Consider the following 11,255-nt stretch of genomic DNA (forward strand, 5'->3'; position numbering starts at 1 on the left):
CTACTGAGAGGGAGTGGAGCTTTGAATCTATGTTAAAGCAAGTCATCAACGGTGGTCTTGTTCTCAGGCGCAGTTGCTGCTAAGGCGACGGGAAGACGGCGAGGTCGTGCCGGTGAGGAAGACGAGGACGATCGGGTGCTCTTACCCTTAACAGAGGAGTAGATAGCAGAGGGGCGAGGAGAGAGTTTTGGTAATGCTGTCTCCGTTCAGAACACCGCCGCACCAGGAAGTTTCTGATCATCTAGCCGATTTGCCAAGGAGAGCAGCTGCAAGGAAGGCACTCACGACTCACGAGCACGGGAGAGGGAAATGTAGGTTTGAAATTTGGGTCAGGTTGGGGTATAGGGCTTCTGTTTTGAAAAATTGGTTTAATTTCCCAGAGAATTCTACCTCTCTATCGCCTTTTTTTTATTTTTGGATAAACCTCAGTTTATTCTTTTTCTTTTTTATTTTTGGTAGTTTAGTGGGGGACAAACCACGCCCAAAGAAAAAAGAAACCTAGTTAAGTACTTTTGATATTTTTAGGGGTTCTTCATGGCCTGCTTTCTTTTGTATTTTCTTTGGGCCTCTGGTCCTTCAATGCTAAAAAAAATAGCACTTAATGTAGTACTTAAATGGTTGGCAAAAAAAAAGTTTGGATGATAATTTAGGATTTAAGTTTCTGGACATAGCTCCTAAAAATTTAGAAACGCTGTTATAAGATGTTAAGGAGATTGTACTTTTGATGTAATTCAACACTGTAATTAATGTTTTTTCTTTCTTGAGCCTAGGCCTCTTTTATTATAAAAATAAATGTGTCCAAAAACTGGAGTATTTAATTAGCTAGTCAACTCCATGACAAAAAAAAAGAGCTAGTCAACTATTCAAGTACTTTTTTCCAAAAAGAATAAAAAAGGGCAACTCAATGTAGTACTCGATTGAACTAGTTAACTACTCAAGTACTCAACATTGTACAGTTTAAATGGTTTAAACAGGTAAAAAAAAACCTTTAAACCATGAGATCCTAACACAGTAGTAGTTGTTTAGATTGTTGTTACAAATTGGATTCTTAGTTTCTCTATTTTTTTGTTTTCCACATTATTACCTAACCTAACATACTAATCGCTATTTTATTGTAGATTTAAATTCTATTTAAAAATTTATTATTAACTAATTAATTGTTACGTACACGATAAAATTTGAATTTCTAAAATTTGTTTATGCGTAAATAAATTAATCACTTGGCCAAGCTAAGTTTATTTTTAATTCCTATTTATTATATAGAAAAGTCTAGGGGGTCAGTAGTTTTGTTAAATTTTAACCAACATGTAACCAGTAGAAAAATGTGAGTCATTGGATAAAATCTCATACCAATCTTACACCATTAAATCATTATTGATGGCTATTTGCTGATTACAATCACAAAAATTACTGGCCCTAACATTGCTCTTATTATATTACTGTTTTAGTCCACTATACATAAATTAATAATATTAAATAAAAAAACAAAAGAATTTAATTGTAAATACAATCTCCAATTAAAGATATTATTTATGAATATTTTGTTTAGATTCATCACTTCTTTTTGGGTATGCCTCATTGTTATCTGCTCAAATTAAATTTTACATAAAAGAATTACACATAGTTAGTTAATTTGATAGATTTTGTTCAACCTTATCTCTAGAGAATGTAAAAGAAAAACCAGTATGAAAAGAATACTGCCTTCTATGAAATTTAAAAAAGTTTAAATAAAATTTATTATATATCTCTAATTTTACAACTAAAATGTGTTATATGTTATTTTTTTGCAATTGGAATTACATTTTTTACTCCAAAATTAAGAATTCTCTTCTCTTTTTTACTAATTTTACAATAAAAATGTGCCACGTATTATTCTCTCATTGTAATTGAAATTAAATTTTTTCTTCCAAAATTAAAGAATTCTTCCATCCTCCTTACTAATTTTACAACTAAAATGTGTCACATGTCACTCTCTCATTGTAATTAAAATCAAACCTTTCCCTCCAAAATTAAAGAATTCTCCCCTCCTCTCTCTTTCTTTCTCTATTTCTATTATTCCTTCAACCACTTTATCCATTTTATATATCATTATAAATATTAAATATCAATGACTAATTACTAATTTGACAATTAAAATGTGTAACATGACATTCTTTAATTGCATTAAAATTAAAATTGAAATTGAAATATACCTATATTATGTATCATATATTATTATCTAATTTAATAATTAAATGTGTCACATGGTACTCTCTTATTAAAATTGAGAGAAAAAATATATTTTTTTTAAATTAATAAACTTCCTAAATTTTTTCATCTACCTCTCTCTATTTTTCTATTTCTCTCTACTATTTTTACTGTATATATAATTTATATTTTATATTAGTAATTTGACAAATCGAAATGTCATCCGATATTTTTTTACAATTAAAATAACACTTTTTCTTCCAAAATTAACAAATTCTCACTCTTACTCTTATTCTTCATCTTTATCTTTCTCTCATTCTCTATTTTTTCTATCTTTCTCTTCTACAGAAAACAAAATTAACAAAATAATATAATTTAAATAAAAAATATTATTATTATTAAATACATAATTTTTTAATTTTTTTATTTAGTTTTAAATTTTCGCCGCTTATCTTTTTCATCTATATTTTTATTTCTCTTTTTTCAAATATTTATTATATATAATTTAGAGAGAATACTAATGCTATAATTAAAAGTTAGAATCAAGATTCAATTGTTTTAAAAAAATTAATTTTGAATTAATTTTATAACTATCAGTATAATTTTTTTATATTAATATCTAATTATATTTTTATATACATAGAGAAAAAAATATTATTTTTAAATAGTAAATATAAAAATTAATTATTTCTATTTGTATAATAGATTTAACAATTAATACCTAATTAAATGTAAAAGTATACATGCTAAATTATTTTAAATTTAATATAACGAATGCTAAAATTAATTATTAATAAAAAAATTAGATTTTTTCATATAAAAATAATAACTGAAAATCTTATTGTTTGCTTTTTTATCTACGGATACATTGGTCTTCTTAGTCAGAGACTTTTGTCAATTTACGATTTTTTTTTTGTAAAAGTAGTTTAATTTTATAAATCTTTTGTGTAATGCATAATCTATGCTAGGGGTGTACAAAAAATAACCAAATTGTGGTTAACCGGTATAACCACATTTTGGTTAACCAATTTAATAAAATATTTTTAAAAACTATATCCATATTATTAAAAAGTGGTTAACTAAAATCAAATTTTAAAAACATATTTTTAACTGGTTAATCAAAATCAAAACCAAATTTTATGTAACTCTTGTGATCAAATTAGCTAACCGGTTAAAAATGATTTTTAACCGATTAAAAACCGGTTTTTAATTTTGGTTTTTGAAAAATCTAATTTTTCTATGTAAAAATCATTTTTTTAATTGGTCTTTATTTTTATAATCGGTTAAAAATCGATTTTTAAATTTCTTAACCGATTAATAACCAATTTTATCATGTAAAACCAATTTGGTTAATTAACTAAATTATATTTTTAACTAACCCAAAAATAGATTTAGTTTTTAGATTAACCAAATCATGTACAATCTTAATTTATATTGTCAGAATAAAGTGGACCGTAATTTAAAAAAATTTATATTCCTGTAATGTTATTACGAATAAAAATACTAGTAATTTCTAATAAAAAGATTCCTACTATTTCTATCTCTTGTTTCATCCCATGTTTTTCTTTTTGGTGTTCATGCTTGCTCTAATCCGTTTTCCAAGTATCTGGTTCGTTCCCAATGTCATTAACTATAACCGTAAATTAAAATGAGGAACGGATAAAAGAATTGAAAAGAGTAATTGGAACTAGAGTATATCATCTTATTAATTAATCAATTCTTCCATTCCTTGACAACATTGTCAGCAGCTTGATTCAAGGAGGTTTTATCCGTAGCAGAGATATCTCGAATAACATAGTCATGTAAGAGATGCTTCATTCTTTTAAGAAGACCAAATTTAAAAAGGGGCTCTATTATTTAAAATTGGCTTAGAAAAGGCTTATAACATAATTGATTAGAATATTTTTGCTCATACTCTTGCTTCTTTAGCCTTTCTTTTTTACCAATTAACTTATTATGAACTGTGTTTATGCTTTTTAATTTATCGAGAACTTTCAACTAAGAAGAAATATCTATCAAGAAGACCTATCATATCTTTTTATCTTTTTGTCTTTTGTACGAAGAAATTAACCATTTTCATTGATTTACAAGTGAAGTCTAGGTAGTGGGAAGCCATGACAATTTTTAGAGGTGGTCCAAGAGTATTTCATTTTATATTTACGGATGATTTGCTTTTATTCGACAAGATTAACAAGAGACAAGTTTAGAATATCGTGAAGTTCTTGAATTTATTTTATACGCATCCCGGATGAAGGTGAACATAGATAAGTCTAAATCTATTTGTTTTAAGAATTTTCTAACAGAAGAAAAGAGGTTTTAGCTGGGGTTTCTTAGATTTACTTCCCACGATTTTGGTAAATACTTACTGGTTAATATTGGACACTCTAGAATTGCTAGACTCTAGAACAACTTTTGTGGAATTTTCTAACTATTTATCAAAGACAAGTTTTTCTGTTTTTTTTTTTCTCTTTCCTTTACCAAAAAAATTAATACTATGACGAGGATCTTTTTTTTTGGAAGGAAGAATAGTGGTGAGATGTTTTTAGGGGTGGCAAACGGGCCTAAATTCACCGGGCCGACTCGCGTAACCCGCTAAAACAGGCGGGCTGGGCTGGAAATTTAGGACCACCGAAAGACAAAAGTCCGCCTAACCCAAACCGTGGACTTTGGCGGGGCGGGGCAGGCTTCCCCGGCGGGCTGAGGCATTTTTTTTAAAGGCTGAACCCATGAAGCCAGACCCAGAACTCATGAACCCACCCACCCCGACCCGACCCGACCCAATCCCCAGTGAAACCCTAAATTCCCTAATGAATCCCTAATAACCTAATTCCACTTCCAGATTTGCAGTTGCAGCTTCCCCGTCTCCAGTTTCCTCGACGGCTCGACCTCAATCCTCAGTTCCTCACCGACTCACCGTCACTCTCAGTCTCTCACTCGGTCATCCTCAACAGTTAACACAGAGGCTTCAACCTTCAGCCTTCAGCTTCTCCAGTCTCCAGCGTTCAGCCTTCAGCTTCATCCCCAAGGTCTTCAATCCTCATCGTCACTCTCAGTCTCTCACACGGTCACATCTCACACCCGTCGTCTCGCACTTCCATCGACCTCAGCTCGCACTTCAGAGTTTCGTCCTCACCCCTGACGCTCGCTGAGTTGCAGTCACTGAGTCACCGTCGATCTTCGGTCGTCGTGGCCTAACTGGGACACGGCTGCTCCTTGCCTCCTCTGTCCTGCTCTTCTGTCCTGGGACACGGCTGCTCCTCGCCTCCTCTGTCCTGGTCCTCGCCTCCTCTGGCTATTTTTCTGGCTTAGGGTTTGAGATTCATCAATTTAGGTTTGTTTGTTGTGTTTTGTGTTGTTTGATATAGATAAATTAGGGTTGATATTTGGTTGAGTTTTGATTATAGTTGATATTTGGTTAAATCTGATTATGGTTGAGTTTTGATTATGGTTGATAATGGTTGATATTTGGTTAAATCTGATGTAGATTCAGAAATTGTTTCCTGTTTTTTGTGTTGTTTGATAATGGTTGAGTTTTGATTATGGTTGATATTTGGTTGAATACTTGAATTTGATGCGGATTCAGAAATTGTTTCCTGTTTTTTGTGTTATTTCATAATGGTTGAGTTTTGATTATGGTTGATATTTGGTTGAATACTTGAATCTGATGCGGATTCAGAAAATTTTTCCTATTTTTTATGTTGTTTCATAATAGTTGAGTTTTGATTATGGTTGATAATGGTTGATATTTGGTTGAATACTTGAATCTGATGCGAATTCAGAAATTGTTTCCTATTTTTTGTGTTGTTTCATAATGGTTGAGTTTTGATTATGGTTGATAATGATTGATATTTGGTTGAATACTTAAATCTGATACGGATTCAGAAATTGTTTCCTGTTTTTTGTGTTGTTTCATAATGGTTGAGTTTTGATTATGGTTGATAATGGTTGATATTTGGTTGAATACTTGAATTTGATGCGGATTCAGAAATTGTTTGTTGTTTTTTGTGTGGTTTGCTAATGGTTGATGAACCTAGTTCATATAAACAATTTACATTTGCTTTTATTTCAGAAAATATGAATTCTGAAACTGTGAGTAACCTTGTTACTACTGGAGTTGGTTCTGAGGCTGCTCCGGTCGAGGTTGATGAACCTAGTTCGAAAAGGTTGAGACCAACAACCTCCGATGTTTGGAATTTTTTCAAAAAGCTCGGTCCAGATAAGGATGGAGTAGAACATGCTGAGTGTAAAGGATGCAAGAAGGTGTTTAAAGCTGGAGGTAAGCGATATGGCACTTCTACTAAAAAACAATATCTTGATAGTTACACTCAAATTAAGCATAAAGATATTGGTTAGACTATAGCAGAATTGCAACTTAAAATGGGTTCACTTAAGATTGATTCAGGAGTGGCTAGAGATATGTTTGCTGGGTATGTAGTTGCTGGGGATAAGCCGTTTAATATGGTTGATGATAGGAGATTTAGAAATTGGGTGAAATATATTAGTCAAACTTTGAAACTTCCTTCTAGGAATACGGTTAAGGCTGACATAGTGAATGTTCACAAGAGAGAAGCTGCGAAACTTAAAAAATTTTTAGTTTCCATTCCAAATAGAATTTATTTAACATCTGATCTTCGGACTTTCAATACCAATGAGGGGTTTATATGTTTGACTGCACATTTTATTGATGAGAACTGGAAATTACAAAGTAAAATTCTCAATTTTTGTCATATGCCTCCTCCTCACACAGGATTTGAGTTGTCTTCTAAAATCTTTACGCTTTTGACTGAGTGAAAAATTGATAAAAAGATTTTTTCCATTACTTTGGATAATGCTTCTTCTAATGATACTTGTGTTGAACACTTGAAAAGTACTTTGGATGTGCATGGTTCATTGTTGTGTGGTGGTGAATTCTTTCATGTTCGTTGCTCTGCTCATATTTTAAATCTTATTGTCCAAGATGGAATGAAAATATGTGGTGATGCAGTGTATAAGATTAGAGAGTCTATTAAGTTTTTGAGAAAATCTGAAAGTCGAATGGTTAAGTTTAAAGAATGTTTTGAAGATATTGAGGGACTTGAGTATACAACTGCATTATGTTTAGATGTTCCTACTAGGTGAAAATTCACTTTATGCAATTCTTGCAAGTGCTATTCCTTATAAGAAAACTTTTGAAATGTATAAAGTAAAAGAAGCTAGGTTTAGGGAGTATTGTCCTTCATCAGATGAGTGGAGAAGAACTGAAAAGATATGTGATTTCTTGTTACCATTTTACGAAACTACCAAGTTGATGTCTGGAACTTCTTACCCAACATCCAACTTGTATTTGTTACAAGTTTGGCAAATTCAGCTTATTTTAATGAATAGTTTGAAGAATGATGAAGTGCTTATAAGGAACATGGGAGAAAAAATGATGATTAAGTTCAAGAAATATTGGGAAGAATACAGTGTTGTTCTTGCATTTGGGGCAGTTCTTGATCATAGATTTAAACTCAACACTTTGGTTCATTGCTATAATGAAATTGATCCTATTAGTGCTAAAGACAAAGTGGAGTATGTGAAGAGTAAGTTATACAAGCTTTTTGAGGTTTATGACAAAAATTCCTCTACAACTGTAGAGAGTTCTTCCTAACTTTCAAGTAATTTTTCTCAAGCAATATCTTCTGTAATTGGAACTCAGCTTATTAAAATTGTTGGTGTAAGTATTTTTATCTACTTGGTTATATGTATTTTTTATTTTTCATGCTTTTTGATTCATATATTGTTTGTAATGCAAAGGATTTGATGTCCCGCAATCAAGAAGCTGAAGTGAAAAGTGGAAAGAACCAACTGGATATTTATTTGAATGAGGCAACATTATTTTGCAATGATGCAATCATTGATATTTTGCAATGGTGAAAAGACAACCATCATCGTTTTCCAACACTATCACTAATGGCACGAGATTTGTTGAGCATTCCTATTACTACCGTGGCTTCAGAATCTGCATTTAGCATGGGTTCTCATGTTTTGAATAAGTATAGAAGTCATTTGTTGTCAGATAATGTTGAAGCGGTGATTTGCACCAGAAATTGGATATGTGGATATGATGATTTTGGTATATTATATTTATGACATACATACTTGAGTGATTTTGAACATTATTATCTACTATTTTGCTAATATATTTATTTACTTTTTTCTAGAGGAAGATAAAGATCAGGAAGATATTGCAAAAGGAGAAGGCTATTCTTCAGGAGTTGGTTCCAATGATGTTATTGACTTACATGAAGATGAAGATGAAAATTAAGTATATTAAATTAAGTTTAATTTGCTTTGAAGACTATTTATAATTATGTTTTTGGACTTTGGATTATATTTATTTTGTCTATGGGACTATTTATAACTATGTTTTTGTATTTTGGATAATTGGATTATGTTTATTTATTTTGAAGACTATTTATATTTAATATTTGTATTAATATTGATTTAAATTGAAGATATTAGATATGTCCTTATAAATATAAAAAAATAATTTTAGGCAGGTTTAGCCCGCCAGCCCGCCATTAGGCAGGGCGGGCTAGGATTTTGGGACCGCTTGAATAGGCAGGGTGGGACGGACCAGCCCGCCAAAGAGCGGGCTTCCGGTGGGGCAGGGCGGGGCGGGGCGGGTTTTCCCGCCTGCCTCCCCTAGATGTCTTAGTTTAGTAAAGTAAAATAGAATTCTCCAGAGAAATTTTAAAGAAGAATCAAATGAGATAACATAAGATGAAAAGGCACCACATCTAAAATCTTAAGGTAGTAAGTTAATGGATATCTTATCTTATAATCTCTTCACTCTTCTTTGCTTTCTTTGATATGGGATTAACTTCATATACTCCTCACACTTACAACATTAACAAAATATGAGTCTTAATATCAAAGCCCAAAGTAATGTTTTTTGGTGTTTGGTGCTATATGGTTAAGACCATGGCCCATTTCAAGGAAGGATTCTTTTAGTGCATTGAAACTTTGTCCCTTTTCCTTTGGTTTGATGCATGGCATTAGGGGTGTACATGGTCTGGCCCGGTTTTGAACAATTTAGAGGATAATTTGGTGTGATTTTACTGGGTCTAGGGTTGGGTAAGGATCTCGAAAATAGACCTAGTCATTATTTTGGGTCGGGTTCGGGCAATAGCTCGGGTCACCCGAACTCGGTCCGGTGGTCCGGTCATCATACACAATTAATATTTTGTGTTATTAGTAATGGATGATGACTATTCTTATGTGGAATTTAAGTATTGTAAATCTCAATATTTTGTGTTATTAGTCATTATAAGACTATAAGTCAATGTTTTATGTTTAAAATGTATAAGACTTTAGACTAATGCATAATATTGTTATTTGTATTGATTTAAATATTTGGTGTTATTAGACAATATTAGTATTGATTGTGCTTATGCTTTAATTTTAGAGAAGGGTTAGTTCTTGTTATATTTTTCTAAGTGAATTTTACCATGACAAATAATAGTTTGAGTGTTGAAAATTTAGATATTTTCACATACTAACTTACAAGAAAGGAATATTAATGGCCCAGTTTTTACCCAATTTTTACCCAGTATAATCATGGCCCAAAAGTGTGTAGGTTTCATTGGGTCTAGGGCCGAATTCGGCTCTAACAAATAGGTCTGATATATATTTCGAACTGGGTCTGAGTCACATCAAATCCGATTTTACCCGATCCATAAACTCCCCTACATGGCATCGGGAGGGAGTGACGGCAAACTCTGTCCCTTGTATGCACATTTCTAACAGAGAACTAAAGGTGGAAGATGTTTAGAACCAAGACCATTGGAATGGGATGCTTTTTTCCCTCCAATAATAGAAGATTAGAAGGTGCTTTTGAATATGATTAATCCTACCCAGCTAGCAGGTCAAGAAACGGGCTGGTTTGGGAAGATGTATACAACAAGGAATGCTTATGATTAGCTTTTGTTTAAGAAGATAGGATGGAACTCAAATGACAATTAGTTGTAGTTTTGGAGACTTCATATTGCGACTTCTAATTCTTATCATCGATGCAACATGACATCTAAAGACATAGTTCACTATTTGCGTGACTACCAAAAGTCCTAGCAGGTTCGAAATAGCTTAAATCTATGGAAGAGTGTTGGTGAGTCCCAATCTCAAGTGGGGCCCACACAACTTAAAAAAATATAAAAAGAAAGTGGCATAAGCTACGGGAGGTGAGAGAGAGAAGCTTCATTCTTTTGAATGAAGAAAGAAACACGAAGCACAGCGTCGAAAGAGAAGAGAAAATTTGAGGATAAAGAGCAAGCTATCTTGATCAGATTAGTCTAGTAAATTCGCTCTGTTTCTTATGAAATTTTAGTATGTTATTCCTGGTGTAGAGATGAACATTGGGATATAATTTGTTAGTTGTATTGCCTTCTCTTTTGCCTGATTTGAGATACCCAGTTTGTGGAGGATTTATGTTGATTCCATCAATTTTGATGATGTATTTTGTTGATTGTTGAGATGTCCTAGTGTCACTAGAAAGACTGTTTGTGTACCCATTATTCTGATAGTGGAAGATTTTACTGGACTAGGTCCCGTGGATTTTTTTGTCCCTCTTTTGGGGGGTTTTTTCACGTTAAAATTCTGGTGTCTGATTATTTAATTTCTGCCATTATATTTGCTGTTTGGAGTATCTTTGGTATTGCCCATTTTAATTGCACAGGTTGTAGAAAAATTATTTCTGATACTTTCGCTGTTAGACAAGTTCTTGTTTTTGAACCTTTATTGAGTTTTTCCCAACAAAGAGGTCGATGAATAGGAGCATGGATTTCAAAAGAATATGGAGCATAATGAATTCACCTTCTCTGCTGTGTTATGGTAGATTTGACACTTTTAATGAAGATGATCTTTAGAGTATCGACAAGGTGTTCAGACTTATTAGGAATTCTGCCCATGATTGCTCTCTAAATTTTTCTACTAAAAAAAAATTTTAATTCCAGCTTCTTTGTCTTTTTCATGGGTGCCACTACCACCTCATTTTACTAAAATTAATAGTGATGCAAGTATCTTTGAGCTCGTTCATTCTGCAGGTTTCG

Source organism: Arachis stenosperma, chromosome 8 (genome assembly GCF_014773155.1).
Source record: "Arachis stenosperma cultivar V10309 chromosome 8, arast.V10309.gnm1.PFL2, whole genome shotgun sequence".
NCBI lineage: Eukaryota > Viridiplantae > Streptophyta > Magnoliopsida > Fabales > Fabaceae > Arachis > Arachis stenosperma.